The sequence below is a fragment of the Typopeltis vanoorti genome, chromosome 26 (assembly GCF_054136105.1).
Source record: "Typopeltis vanoorti isolate ZY-2024b chromosome 26, IOZ_Tvanoo_1.0, whole genome shotgun sequence".
Taxonomy (NCBI): domain Eukaryota; kingdom Metazoa; phylum Arthropoda; class Arachnida; order Uropygi; family Thelyphonidae; genus Typopeltis; species Typopeltis vanoorti.
In genome coordinates, this window is record NC_143574.1 from 7,101,480 (window position 1) to 7,117,500 (window position 16,021).

Genomic DNA, 16,021 nt, shown 5'->3' on the forward strand with positions numbered 1-16,021 from the left:
ATTTATTCCGCACCTACTGAATCAAGTAGTCTTGTAGAAAGTTATAACGATTGGAGAAATGTAAGTACCACTTTGCATAGACATGAGACTAGTTTAACTCACATGAAAAATTTCTTAAAATGGAAGGAACTCGACAAAAATTTAAAAAACAAAACTACTATTGATTGCCAGATCTCACAGCATGTATGGAATGGAAAAGGAACATTGGACGAGTGTTTTAGAATGCTTGATTGAAATTATAAAATTCCTTGGTAGCCAAAATTTAGCTTTCCGCGGATCATCTGATAAATTATATGAAAGGAATAACGGCAATTTTTTAAAATTAGTCGAACTGTTTGGGAAGTTTGATCCCGTTATGGAAAGTCATGTCAATATGGCCCTACAATGAAACAATAGAGTACACTATTTGAGTAAAGACAGTCAAAATGATATATTGGAAACTTTAAGTAACGCAATCAGGGATACAATTTTATTATCACTTCGAAAATCTAAATATTATTCCATAATTTTAGACTGCACACCTGATGCAAGTAAAACAGACCATTATTATTCGCTTTGTTTCCTGTGACAATGGAATTGTCAAGATCAGGGAAAACGTTTTAGGTTTTGCAAATATATCAGATTCCACAGGACGTGGTTTATGTGCAACAATAATGGAACAACTGGAAAGATGGAACATTCCCATTGAAGTCATGAGAGGTCAAGGGTATGACAATGGGACAAATATGGAAGGGGAAAAATATGGGCTCGAAAATTTGCTTTTGAACAAAAATCCTCGAGCTTTTTACGTGCAATGTGCTGCTCATACTCTAAATTTAAATCAACGATGCAGCCAAAGTGAATGCAGATACAATTAGTTTCTTTGCAATTATTCAAGAAATATACAATTTCTTTTCATTCTCTCACAAACGTTGGGCAATTCTTTTAAAGTTCGTAAAAAATTTGACATTGAAACAGCCATCAGAAACGCGATGGGAAAGTAAAATTAATGCAATCCGCCCTCTACGATATCAGTTAGGAGAAATTTACGATGCACTTTTTGAAATTTTAAATAATGAAAATTTTAATAAAGAAACTCAGCAGGAAGCACAAACATTATGTGCTAAAATAAAGGACTACAAATTTATTTGCTCTCTTATAACTGGGCATGATTTACTTAACAGAATAAACCTGTGAGTAAAATGCTTCAAGACAAAAATATGAACATTACACTAGCTTTAGAATCTATCGAAAACTTAAAAATATTCTTACAAGAGTATGGATCAGATAAATTTTAAAGAAGTTCTGAAACGGCAAAAGAACTGAGTGAAGAGGTGGATGGAGAACAAGAATTTAAACCTGGTACGGAAGTCCGACGACAAAAGAAGACGCGACAATTTGACTACGAGCGTCATGACGAAACTCCACAATCGCCAGAAGATAAATTTAGAGTGAATGTGTTTTATACACTTCTAGAAGTTGCAACGTGTTCATTAATAGAATGTTTTGAACAGCCAAAAACATATTATGATAATTTCAATTTCTTGTATAGATTACTACAAATTAATAACGAAGATTTACGAAAAAAGTTTGACGATTTAGAGATTCTCTTGAAGGACGGCGACAATAAAGACGTAAATGCAATAGAACAATATGACGAGTTATGTGCTTTCCGGGATATTTTTCGGAAGGATAATTTAAATATTCAAAACCCTTTCGATATTCTTAATTTTATTGTGTCTAATAATTTATATTTCCCTAACTTTTCAATTGCTTTAAGAATACTACTAACCTCATCTGTTACTGTAGCGAGCGGTGAACGTTCTTTTTCCAAGTTGAAATTGATTAAAATCTACTTAGGAACAAGTATGTCACAAAAGAGGCTTGTTAGTTTGGCGTTAATAGCTATTGAAAATGATGTATGTGCGGAATTAGACGTTAAGACCATTATTTCTAATTTTATGAATATGAAATCAAAAACCCTAAAACTTTAATAAAAAAATGTCAAGTATATTTATGTAATTTAATTTATTTTCTGTTATTCTGTGAAGATTTTATTTTTCGAATACTTATATTAAATGTTCTAATTATTTCTGAATTCTTTTCTTATTTTCTCATCTATCTTGAGTGTCTTTTATTTTCCTAAAAGACAGTTCCACTTATAAAAATTATTAAAACTTTTTTACAAGTTACTAAGAATTTAGTAACTTGTAAAATGCAAGAATTTTTTAAACTTTAGTTCAAATTAATTTTAACTTTAATTAAAATTCATTTTAATTTTGTTAGCGATTCGGGTCGGTGAGAAGGCTATAATCCCTGTATCATTATAAGTGGCTTTATCAAAATTTGCTCTAACTTTTGAGAATTTTTTGAATATTCGAGTTTTTAACGATTATCCTGCCTAGTCAACATCCCCGGTTCGTTACATTTAGCGAACCAACGTGTGGCTGTTCTGTCAAAATTTATTTAAGAAATTTCAAATAATTTAAATTTTTATTGTCGTAAAAGAACCACACACGCCCGGATCGTTACATGGGCGCTTAGATAGAAATTGCATGCGGGCAACAAAGACCCTAGAGCCGGCACTGGATGTTTGTATCGAATCCTGTCTGGAATGTAAACAACCTTCATAAGGGCCTTTCAACAGATAATTTACTTCTCATATAAAGCCAACATGACTTTCCTTATCCGTCAAATAACAACAGCATATCTTGCCAGGAGACATAACACACTATCATCATTGTCTTAGTTGCGTTTATAATTCCAAACAGCAGAGATTTTCTGGAGTTTATTTTTTTTCCCCCATAAAATTGCAGTTCATCTAGCAGACAATAGATGGCAATCAGGTGAACTCAACTATCACTAGAGGAAACTTTATTAACAAACGCTAATTGATTTCAGGAAAATCAGACTACAAAATAAACTTGAGTTGGTTTATATTACAGAAATAAACAAGCATGATCATCAATCACCATATGAATATCGGCCTTGGCAACCTAATGGGGAAAGTTTCTTCTTTCCAATAGGATGTGGGTTCGTTTTATGATAACTAATTAGCTGTTCTGATATGATAACCTGTCGCTACATAAAGAATAATAAAATGATAGAAAAGATTTCTTCTTTGCATGTGTGAGATTTAAAAACAATACAATACGCCTATTATTTTTTTTTCACTCAGGTGATTTAATCTTTATGTTGATATGATTCTCATTATCATTATCATTATTTTGATATCTTTATCAAAATAATGATAATGATTTAAATTTTGTATATTTCCTTGAGTGTCTTTTTTATTTTGTGCTTATAGACATAAGCACGAAATAAATAAGTTTTCGCCATAACTATTGTCGCGAGACCAAACATAGAACTTTTTCATGCCACCAGGTGGCCAATTAGAGGGCGGTGGTCTCACACCGAACAGTGAAATTCATCTCTGAAAGCTTTCGCAAACATCCATCTCCACGTTGGGATTCCAATCCACAGCCTGTTGGTTGGAGAACGGATACGTTGTCCACTCTGCTAAGCATCAATTACGTTATGATTTTCTTGGCAATTTTGTCAAGGATAATTTTGTATTTTTTAAACCAAATAATCTGGCTGTCACATTACTTTCACTGGGAGCAAGAAGGTGATTCAAAGCCAAACTAGATATTGAATCACTTCCTCGGTAACATGAGTACAGAAAAAAGTATTGTTGTATGAATAATATATCCGGCTGGGATCGTAAGTTGAAGATTAATGTCTTACATGATTGTAGGGTGTCTTCTACAATGAATAGCACGACTTTTCGCAGATTCATTCTGCCGCATTCAATGCCTGCCGTAATTTTCATTAAAAAACCCTGCTTTCCTTGCTAATGACTCTTGTACCCAACTTACAAAGATGAAGCCCTCATTGTTTCCTTTCAAGGAAACAATAGATCAAGGCCTGTGAAGATAAGATATAAATTTCATTTTCGAACATAAGGAAATTATGTTCACTCACTGTTTTCCTCTTTATTTAGCCTTGATCAAACTTTATCTAGACTACTGTGCGTATGTCTGAATGCCTGGATTTCAGTTAAATACAAAAAAAGTGCACATAAAGAACATACACGCATAGTTGAAGTGATAAGCTGGATTATGAAATGTTGAATATGAGGACGCATTATGGGAAGCAATATACATACAACTGGATTGCAATTTTTGTCCAATAGCCACAAAGGAGGGGATAGGATGACGCCCTGGCTGTCCGGCTGTAGATTCGTATCCCATCACAGGCGTGGATACTTTGTGAATGTCTTTAGGTGGTAGATGACTTCAATGGATGTCTGAATTGGTTTGAAAACGGTGTGTTTAATCTATAGAGCAGGGTTATACATTATCTAACCATTAGTTCCAGAGATATACAGATACACAGAATACAGATATCATTGGTAAGTTTGAGTTTGTATATCTGACAGTTTTTTCCCCCAAAACTGTAATGCTGATCCACCAATTTGGAATGAGCAGTGAAGATCATCATAATTTTTATATTTTAATATGAATCCAGTTCATGAAAGGTTAGATACCCATTGCATATTACTCTGAATGTGCTAAATGTTAAACTAATTCGGAATCTACTGTAGAGACCAAACACTAAACGCTTTCAAGCACATCAGAACTCTAGTAAACGATGGGAATATGATAGCATCACACCAATCACGTAAATATGGAGGTAGAAGAGCTTTTCCGCACGGAAACTCTTGTTTTAATTCCCTCAAAGTAGGCAAACCGGCCAGTAGAACACACCTACCTACCCACCCACCCACACGCACACACTGCTTTTATATTTCCTCTATTTCAGAAGTAAACAACAATTTGGTGGCTGACTAATGCTCGCTTGAGTACGTTCAATACTTGCTTACAATTTATTATTATTATTATTATTATTCGTGACACCTCCAAGGAGTCCAACGGTTCATCGCGGGAGGACACACTGTACAATTCTCCCTCTCGACCATTACACCGAACCTCTAGGCTCTACTACTAATCATCTACCATGGCTCATTATTTTTACCGTAGTAAAAATAATGAGCTATGTAGATTATGAGTCCAATTAGTAGTTGGACATGATTTAGTCAGAGTTCGAAAAAGGAAAAATTAAAATGATCTGAAGTGAAAATCGTAGGAATAAAGTTCGTACAATAAACAGATCCATTTTGAAAGAATTAATAGGGATTTCAATATTTAATTAATTTTGAATTATTAAGAATTTTAATCTTCAGACCAATAGAACTCCAGTATATGTTATTTTTATGGATTATAAAAAGTCCCATAGATTTGCATGCTGTCCTGAACTTTTGTGTGTGTGTGTGTGTGTGTGTGTGTGTGTGTGTGTGTGTGTGTGCACAATTACCATATATTAAGTATATAACATATTCTACATAAAAGCATTTAAGCGAATATAAATTTGTGTTTCTAACATGACTCAGCTAATAACGAATTCTCAAAATTTGAATCGACCATCAGTCTTTTAAGAACAAGTAAAAAAGCCACTAAAATAATTTATAATTTGATTTGAAGAAAGATCTTTATGTATATTTATGTAAATAGGTTAATCAATTACAAAATGTAGTTACGGTAGGACACTTTTAGGTCAATAGATCATATGTTAACAGATCAATGGAAACAAGTTTAGTTCTTTCCTTTTAAAGTCGCATTAATTTAATTCGGTCTGCCTGCAGAAATAGTTGAACCAGTTAACAATCCAATTAGCATAAAGCAAATCCATTCACATTTTGTCTTTATTCCTCCTTCTTATTAATCTTATTAATCTGGGGACGTTTACCTTATATTTGCATACTAGGGCCGTCGACAACTTATAATAACATCAATGAAAAATCGAAATTTAATAGGATTTGCAGATTATCTACAATCCCACTATGGTAATATAGGTTTACAGTCTTTCGTGGGTGAGATTAACATTAAAAAAATAAAAAAACACGGAAATTAATATAGAATTTTTTAAGCATTAATTTTATTTATGACCAATATCTCGGCTCTATTATGGCTCTAAATATTTCTAGAATATGAACGATTTCTACAAACTTAAATTAATAATAAAAGGTAGCATTTAAAATAGTGAAAAACAATACAAATTTAAATTAACAAAAACTGAAATATTGCCTGAAGTAACCGCATTTAAAAGTGTGTTTACTGAGGATCGAACATGACAGTTCACAAATTCTTAGTCAGTTATGTCGTTGATAATTTTTCAGTAGCGCAATGCAGAAAAGGACCTATGGAATGTATGTATAACTAACAGTAGTCGCATAAGTGATTACTATTTCCTTCATAACAATTATGCAGACTGTTATTTATATATAATTTGTAACGAATTTTTTATATTTAATTTTGGATATGCTGAATATGTTACAGAACAATAATAGATAAGAACCTCATTTTTCAATAAAGAGTATTTGTCCAATTTTTCTGAAAACTTTAAAAATACAAATTTTCTCATTTATGTTCCTTCAAACATTACTTTGTTATAATATAGATGGTCTTTCATCTATTTCATCTAACTTTCCCAGGCAGTTTTATTGCTATCTTATTTCGCAAGCCTGCATGACCATGAGGAAATGTTTGCATCCTAGCGCGAGTCTGCTCAGAGAACAGTCATTCTAAGTTTTATTTTAGTCATAGACTAGAGGAACTTTTTCTAAGCCTTTCTTCGACACGTTTCCGAGTTAGTCGATACCTGGCACGACCAGGAAACTGAGGTTTTTAATCTTGCAGCTCAAGAAATTCGACTGCATAGCCCTCACTATTTCAGACAATAATATGTAGTGTTAAGGTCAGATACCACGAGATGGCAGAGTGATCTGCTTATACTCTTCCCTGGATGCCAGTCAAAATCATTGATAGTTTTGGGCCAACTATCTCTGATTGCTAATGGTGGTAACTGGCTACCCCTTCCCCAGTTTTTAAAAAAAACTTGGTCACTCGCCTTTGAAGCTTTTCTACCACTTCCTCACCTTCAAGGAATCCAGGTGACTAGACCTGAGCACAGGAATCCAGATGTGGATGTATCAACAATATATTTACAGCCTGTTGCATCTCTCGCTTGCATATATTTTCTGGCAAGGGTGCATTTCTTGCTCACGAAAAAACCATCCGACTTGCAGAAGGACAATCATCTCACCTGTGTATAAGACCTGTTAACTTACCTTCAGTTGAAAAGTCCTTATAACGAAATGGGTGCAGAAGTTTGATAATCTTTAAAAACTTCAAACTCCATAAAGGATTTTTATAAATTTTTAGGACATAACTTTAACTGTATATTCCCCAAAATAAAGCTACGCTTTTTAACACATGCTTAATATACGTCCATGGATCTCGATCCAGTATACACTTTGTCGAAGAATACATTAAATAACGATTAATACTGTTATTTTGGAGCCTCTCGTCATTGTATTGAATTTTTGTACAAGTTCCTTAGCATATTTTTAGATAATAGCTGAAAAAGATTCCTTTAAAAAAAAATGTTTGACTGCTCTTTAAGGCAAATAGGATAATTTAGACAAGAAGCTGCTTGAAAGGCTCTGTTGATGTATGTACCTATATATAATGCATCATAAAATATATTATGTACCGTGCGGTTAGCATAGTGGCTTTGCGCTTCGCAACCATATGCCTCGGGAAGGAGTGTCCCAGGTTCGATTCCCGTTGTAGACGTGAGGAATTTGAGGATCTTCCTCAGGCATAGCCAAGTTAGCCGGTCTTGGGCGCGGTGAGTAGGGTTTTTTCCGCCAGTTTATCTGGCGTTTTTCATCCCGCAAGCAGGCAAACCGGCCCCATGAACATACGCCTCTACAGTCAAAAAAATATATTCCCCCCAGCGGCAGACCAGGCGACGGGTCGGTTGGGAGTAGTACTAACAAGAAGTCGCATCTAAGTAACACGCGGACCCTGCAAAATAAAATATATTATGTCAATTTTAAAAGGAAAATAGGACAAAGCAAACAAGACCGGAGTGATCTACCAATACATTATTGGGTATATTATGTCAAGTTAAACTTTGAAAGGCCAAAATACTTTTGTTAGAAACATTTTTTTTTTCATTTCTATCTTGAATTAAACTTTGAAACGTTGAGGCAGCTATTGGGAATCTGTCTAAGTACTCTAAATAATTATTAGAGGCTTGAGTTCGCAGATTATGTAATCCTTAGTCCACAGTAGATGGGTTAGAAATATTTAGATGTATACAGCATGTGAATACCATCACGAAAAGTTGTAAGCCTTTAGAATATAGTACATAAAAATAGTGTACCGTCAATATTTTTTTCTAATTTTGTTGTTTGAATTAGCAATTCGAACTAATCTTTTGTTACTGCATAATAAACTTTGTCTTAGGTCAGTGGCCCAGAACACTGGAGTTGAACTATAAGGAAGAATTGAGTGCGGTATTCTTAGCTTATCTATAACTAATTCAATCCGGTTGATACAATTACACCTGAGCTTAAAAGAACGTGGGGACAACATTACTCGCACAAAAGTATACGAAATGACATTGACCTTGTTCTTATCGATGTGCTGTAACGTGCATTGCCATTTGGATAAATATGACTTGCCACGTTGAGCAAAAACCAGTCTAGCGTGACTAGACTGGTTTTTCAGAATCGAAGTGCAAAATGTAAATAATGCTCACTTTGGTATATGCAAGTTGGATAGCACGTGATTTAACGAAAATAACATTATCGAAAAAACAAAACAAAAACCATCATCATATGAAGGTGAGAGATGTACAAATATCAAGAAACGACACGCGCACACACACTAAAGGATTTAAAAATAAAAGATGAACAGTTTAATGACTCTTTCTAGGAGTGAGAAGTTACCTCAACATCAATCTCTCTTACAGCTTGGTTAGTGGTTTAGAAAAGGGTAGTTGAAACGGTGGTCGTTTAAACCCCCCAAGGAGGTGAACTGACTGTTAGAATAACTGGCTGTGAAGAATTAAGATTCTAGTGAGGATATCAAGTGGAAGAAAGAGAAGACGACTTCTAGAATTTGGGAAGCAGGGGCGGCTCGTGCATAGGCAGTACGGAACTGCAGCACCCCCAATATTTCTCGATATATAAATATATTTATTAATTTACTTATATTTGCTTGCAATATTTAATTTTATCATTACAATCCCACAATTCTCTTATTTTGTAGAAAAAATAATAAAAATCCATCTAATAGCACTTAGGAGGGCGCTAGCAGCACTGTGTTTACCACACTGTCATATTGCTACGCGCGCAAGTATATGCACGCCATAGTAAGATGCGAGCTATGAGCGTAATGCGGCATTGTCCGTCGCGCAGTTCCACTGTTCTTTATATGCAGTTTGCGCCAGTAGTAGTGTGTTCGTACTGTTTATCGTGTTTACTCCGTCTCTTTAAATATTTGGACATTACAGTTAAAGACATAACGTTTGTTATTTTAGAACATTATTGGGGTTATGATAATGGATTTTATTTTGAAGTAATTTTGAATTATATCAAACTGTATAATTTTATCGATAATAAACAATATTGTTTCATGTTTAATTTTTTTTTAAATTTTTACCATAATTTTGATATTTTATCCAAACACGTATACTTACAGTGTGTGTGTATATTTCGAAAGTTGGTTGCAGCACCCCCACGATTTCAAGCCACGAGCCGCCACTGATTACCGGCAAATCAATAAAATCTAATAATAAACTGCATTGTTTGCCAAGAGGAAAGAAGGGGGGAGGGAGATTTAATAATAGTAATTCTGATTTCTATCATCGTAAAAATTCGTATCCCCCCCCCCATTTTAAATTCGAAAAGGAGTGTGATTATCGAACCGATGATAAAATATGACTCATTGTGTTTTCTTGCAAAATAAATGCTGCAATTTTTATTTCGCAAACGTGGTTGGCAGGAACTATAAAATCTCTTTACCATTCCGGTAAGAATACACATATATAATTCTTGCTTTAAAAATAATGCTTCAAAGGAAACTGATTATACAGAAATTTCTTACAGACATCGTATCTTGCGTGCACAAAAAAAGTCTGGTATTTTCTTTCAATGGTAATGCTGATTTTGAAATTGAAATGGGTAGAGATATTGAAATCTTCCTTAATACTTCTGGTGCGAGCGAGCGCACACACTCACACACACACCTAATATTTTGCTTTAAAACAACAAAAAAGTGCTCGCAAAAAGAAATAGTTCTTGCTTCATTTGACGAAGCCCTATGCAAAAACGTGGCAGTGATGACCTCCTCCAACATTGAATACAAATAGGGGCGAATGCTGGTCTTGAAATTCACGCTTACTGTTGTTATCATTCAGGGAGTGAGAAGTGCGATTGAAGTCTGATTAGCGGAATAATGAATTACTGACCATTTAAAATTATATATTAGAAATGTATGTACATTTAATCATACAAATACAACATTTATTTTACAAATGATATTCTATCTTTTTCAATTTAACTACTTGAATATAAATTCTGCCCTACAGTTCTTTATGAACTGGTCAATAACATCGCCATAAAAAGTTGGTTGTAACTTAATTTTCCCAAGCAACACGCACACTTGTAAAGGCTGGCTGAAGCTCACTGGCTAGAGCTACGTTGACTGCGTATGGCCTGTGTTTAAGCAACAGAGTGAGACGACGTGAAATGGCTATGCGCGCGCATGAAATCACAGTGCTGCTGCGAGGACCTGGAAGCTCCTACAACTGAGCAAGCCAAGGTAGCTTTGACTAGACGAGCAAGCATCGGGCTTCGATACACAAAGCACAGTTATTGCCGCGCAAGCTTAAGACGTCTTCTGTCTACAAAAATAAAAGCCTAAATGGAATGCTTATAAATGCATGCATTTATTAACAAATAAATATTACTTCGCTCTCAAGTAATGAGCTTGCGCAGCAAGTATGGAGAATTCGCCCCTGGTCGTTCTAGAAAATGAACATTCACTCCTCTATCCACAAGCTATTCCTTAATGCGAAGTCACTTTCGAGGAAACTTGATTTATTTCTTTTGGTTTTGTTCTCACTGTAACTTTTAGGTCATTTCTAGGCCCTTATGTAGGACTGTTTCCTGTTCTGTGAGATAATAAAAAAATTGAAGCAACGCCAGTTGTTTTACCTTCATTTTGAACAAATGGAGGTCAATTATAACCATAAACGCGTTGTTTCCAGTGTACATGTCCAAGGGCTTTCTGCAAGTTCTTGAAATAAGATCACGACAGCTTTTTTTTTTACTTTTTGCATCATTAAAATTTGAAATCTGACCAGGATAAATAACATGCTCGATTGATAAAATGTCAAAAATGAAATGTATGTCAATTATGACCAAAATAATCATAGCATTTAGCTTTGCATGCGCTTGCTAATTGTTGAGCGAATTCCAATTACATATAATATGCTTATCGACAAGTTATATGTAACTGTGATTATATTTAGGAATTTGTGCATTTAGTATGATAAAAAAAAAAAAAGACCGAAGTTCTATTGACTATTGTACGAATTACAAAAGTCATTGAGACCAAATCAGCTAAGGCTATGGAGGTTATGTATTTGCCCATTAGCTGAGTGTCTTCTCTTGTTGATTTGCTTGTTTTGTGGGATAAAAAAAACCGTTTCTTACAGAAAAATAATCCTCCAACATCCTTATGAGACCAACTAAATTTTCAGTTGAAAACCCTCATGAATTCCTTGCGTTCTAAACGAGATTCGAATCCAAGTGTCTTTCCAGCCGAAAGACAAATGTCACGTATTCCTCTCGACGCTCTTAGGTCAAATTGTGGAAATTAAAGATTTGTCTGCAGTTAATACCAGGCACATTCAAATTCCAAAAGTAATATTCCCTTTGATGAACAGGACTCAGGAACAAAATTTCTCAACATTTCTCAAGTTCCACACTAAGTACTGAACATTGATCAGAAAAAAACTATGCAGATCATTTATCGGATTAGATATATTCTGTAAGCAGTTGCGAATACTACATCCTCTGTCCAAAAATAAACCGAACTTTTAGAAAATAGAAGAAACTAGTGGCGCCACCTGTTGTATCTTTTTGTTGTCGAAAGCGGCAACCTTCATTAGTGTTCTGTCAATGTTTTTGACATTTGTTTCATTAGAAGTCGAGTTATAGTGCCAAGAGTGACAGTGTGTTTTGACGAACGGTCGCTCCATGTTTCGTCACCAATAACGATCGTTTCAAGGAAGTTTGAGTCCTTACGAGCGGTTTTAATGAGGTCCTTGCAGTGTTCAGTTCGATACATTTTTTGGTCGTCGGTCAACTTGTGGGGAACAAATCGCGAATTCAATTTACGAAGGCCCAAACTCTCGGTCAAAATGTTGTGCACAGTTGATTTTGGAATCTCAATTCATCTTCAATCAATCTCACGGACGATTTCAGGTTTTCTTTGATGAAATCACGCACTTTTTGGATGTTAACTTCCCTCGGTCCAGTTTTTGGACGGCCTGGCTTTTCGTCGTCCTCAAGCGACTCACGATCACTTTGAAATCACTTAAACCACTCGTAAACTTGAGTACGGGATAAGCATTCCTTACCGTATGCTTTCTGAAGCATTTGATGCGTTTCGGTAAAACTTTTAATAAGTTTAACACAAAAGTCAATCGCAGCTCTCTGTTTGAAACTCATTTTCCGAACTACCAACTATACTAGTTTCTTCTATTTTCGAAAAGTTTGGTTCTTTTTGGACAGAGGGTGTAGTTCTAAATCAAGCGTAGTTCAGTAACTGACACACACACACACACACACACACACACACACACACACACACACACACACACACACACACACACACACACACACACACATTAAAATGTGCGAGAGTTGGGGGTAGGAAAATTGCTTAAAACTACACAAATGCATTAATGGAAACTTCAATTTTTCATATTTTGCTTTTTTTTTCTATTTATAATCTATGAGGAACAATTACTTAACTTCCTGAACACTCTCAGACCCCCCCCCCCCCTGTGTAGGCATCAAGGATTCCCAGGCGGCTGAGGCCACAGGTTAAGAAATGCTGTCAACATAATTACAACATCCGTACTGGTGAAGTATAATTATTATGAAGGAGACCTGTTGCGAAATAGATCCGTTGTAATTCACAATAAGTTGGTATATTTCGAGTATAATTCTTGTAGGTTAGAATCGGTGTTCGAATATAAGTAGACGAACATCAACCACATTTCAAAGTTATCAAAGAAATCGTAACCGAAATAACATCTTTATTTGGAATTTCACGGGAAATTACTCTTTCAATTAGAGTAAACAATTTTGGTTGATTGGTTGTGAATGTTTTTGTTATTATTTACAGTTTATTTTGACTTTTATAAAGAAGACTTCCTGGAACAAGTGTAAAATCTGTTAAGGGAAAATACGCCATTAGTATTTACTTCAACGAAGCACTTATTGTGTTTGAATCTCAGAAGGAAGGAGCGACTAAATTAAGTCCCGAAGTTACATTCACCGTGTTAAAAACTCAAACTGTCTCGACAAAAAAAAAAAAATCTTTAAGTGTGCTGCCAACTGGAAACATTCACATCAGTAATCACAGATATATTTTTTCTTCATCTGAGTGGTTCTTCCTAAATTTCCAAAACCTTCTAAAAGAATACAATTTACAATGTGGTTCACTAAATATTGTAGGTGTGGTTAAATAGAAATCACTTCCTGAAGCATGCTGTGTACTAGTATCTCCTTTCCGCCACTCATCCTCGGTATAAAAAGGCGGAAGGAAAAACGATCATTGCTCTAAGGCAACCGTCTCGTGCTACTTGGTAAATCTTCCTCCTAAAGGAGACGTCATTTGACATAAGGGAATGTGTCCCCTTTACGATCGATATGCCCTAAAAACTATTTAATTATATCAGTTATTGTCTTTCATTCTAGTTATTTCCACTCCGTAATGTTCCGTCAATTGAGTGAACCTTTCTCTGGTCTCTTTCGACTAAAGGTGAGTTAGCCGGTCTCATATGTGGGTAGGGTTTTTTCTCCCGGAAACTCGGGTGTTGCGTCCCTCAGAAGAGGCAACCATTCCCGTGAACACGCTGCTACAGTCAAAAATACACCCTCCCCCCTCCGAAAGCGGCAGGCCGGTTTGAGGATTGTACTAACAAAAGGCGCATCAAAGTGTAACATGCGGTCCCTGCATTGGAAGTGAGATAAACGAGCAGAGGAACTAATATATACCATCGGTCCAAAAAGAAACCGAACTTTTCGAAAATAGAAGAAACTAGTAGCGCCACCTGGTGTATCTTTTTTTGTTCGAAAGCGACAACCTTCATTAGTGTTGTATCAACTGTTTATGACATTTGTTTCATTAGAAGCCGAGTTATAGTGCCAAGAGTGACAGTGTGTTTTGACGAACGGTCGGTCGTCACGATATTAATAAGCACGTACGAATTCTTGCTATCAATCGCCTCAAAACTTCGAGATAAAACTCACCGTTGATCGTTTGGCCAGGAGGAACGAATTCTTTGTGAATAATGCCCTTGGAATCGTAGAAACAAATCAGCATTGTCTTTACTTTTGACTTCTCCAAGCGACTTTTTTCCCCTCTTCTGGTGGTCTCCACTCAGCACTCTGGCACTTTGTTTCGGGCTCATAATCAAAACACCACGTTTCGTCACCAGTAACGATCGTTTCAAGGAAGATTGAGTCCTTACGAGCGGTTTTAATGAGGTTCTTGCAGTGTTCAATTCGATACTTTTTTTTGGTCGTCGGTCAACTTGTGGGGAACAAATCGCGAATTCAATTTACGAAGGCCCAAACTCTCGGTCAAAATGTTGTGCACAGGTTTATTTTGGAATCCCCAATTCATCTTCAATCAATCTCACGGACGATTTCAGGTTTTCTTTGATGAAATCACGCAGTTTTTGGATGTTAACTTCGCTCAGTCCAGTTTTTGGATGGCCCGGCTTTTCGTCGTCCTCAAGCGACTCACGACCACTTTGAAATCGCTTAAACCCCTCGTAAACTTGAGTACGGGTAAGCATTCTTCACCGTATGCTTTCTGAAGCATTTGATGCGTTTCGATGAAACGTTTACCAAGTTTAACACAAAAGTCAATCACAGCACTCTGTTTGAAACTCATTTTCCGACCGTTCTTGAAAACACACTGTCACTCTTGGCACTAAAACTCGGCTTCTAATGAAACAAATTTCATGAACAGTTGACACAACACTAATGAAGGTTGCCGCTTTCGACAATAAAAAGATTCAAAAGGTGTCGCCATTAGTTTCTTCTATTTTCGAAAAGTTCGGTTTCTTTTTGACGGAAGGTGTACATCACATAGGTCTTTTTTCTATATTTTAAACTGGAAAAAAATAAAAGACATTATTAAAGACAATAGTTTCTAAAATACTATGTTTAATGCTCATTACACTCGAACTACACGACACCTCCTCAAAATCTAAGAACTCATCGAGGAAGGACACCATACTCTACTCTATTTTACTCTACTACGCACAGCTCACCATATCCACTACTAACCTACCAACTATACACAACTCTATTACCATCATCTACACACACCATCTACCGCACACCACCACCACCAATAGTATTTTTTTTTGTCTGTAAATTAAATGTTTTCCTTGCCGATTTGCCTGTATGTGGGATGAAAACTCAAGTTTTCCTCTTTTTACGACGAGAATCGAACCCAAGTCTTGTCCAGTCGTAGGAATTAGTATAGTAACCATCAACAGAAGGTCGTTCTTCCAATTTCTCTATGGAAATTAACCATGATTTAATTTATTTAATTATGATTACATCATGTGATTTCTTGCTTTATTTTTTCATTAATTAAAGTTTGGAGAAAGACTGCATTGCTGTTATCTGTAGCCATTATATAAGATTTCTATGTTTGAAAATATTGTAAAAATATTGGGCACTCTTCATTTGCTCGTATAATCTGTGTATAGTTCTTAATTCGCTCACCATCCAATATTTTATCTGAAATTTTCCCCATGTCGTAATCGATACCGATGAATCCATTTCGAAAACACTTGGATTCAAATCTAG

The 16,021-nt window shown here is 35.6% G+C and overlaps 1 protein-coding gene across 2 annotated transcripts in view; it reads left to right on the plus strand.

The window, feature by feature from the left end:
- LOC150092294 (tetratricopeptide repeat protein 39B-like) overlaps positions 1-16,021 on the plus strand; it is a 240,941-nt gene that overhangs the window by 12,006 nt on the left and 212,914 nt on the right. The window lies entirely within an intron of this gene.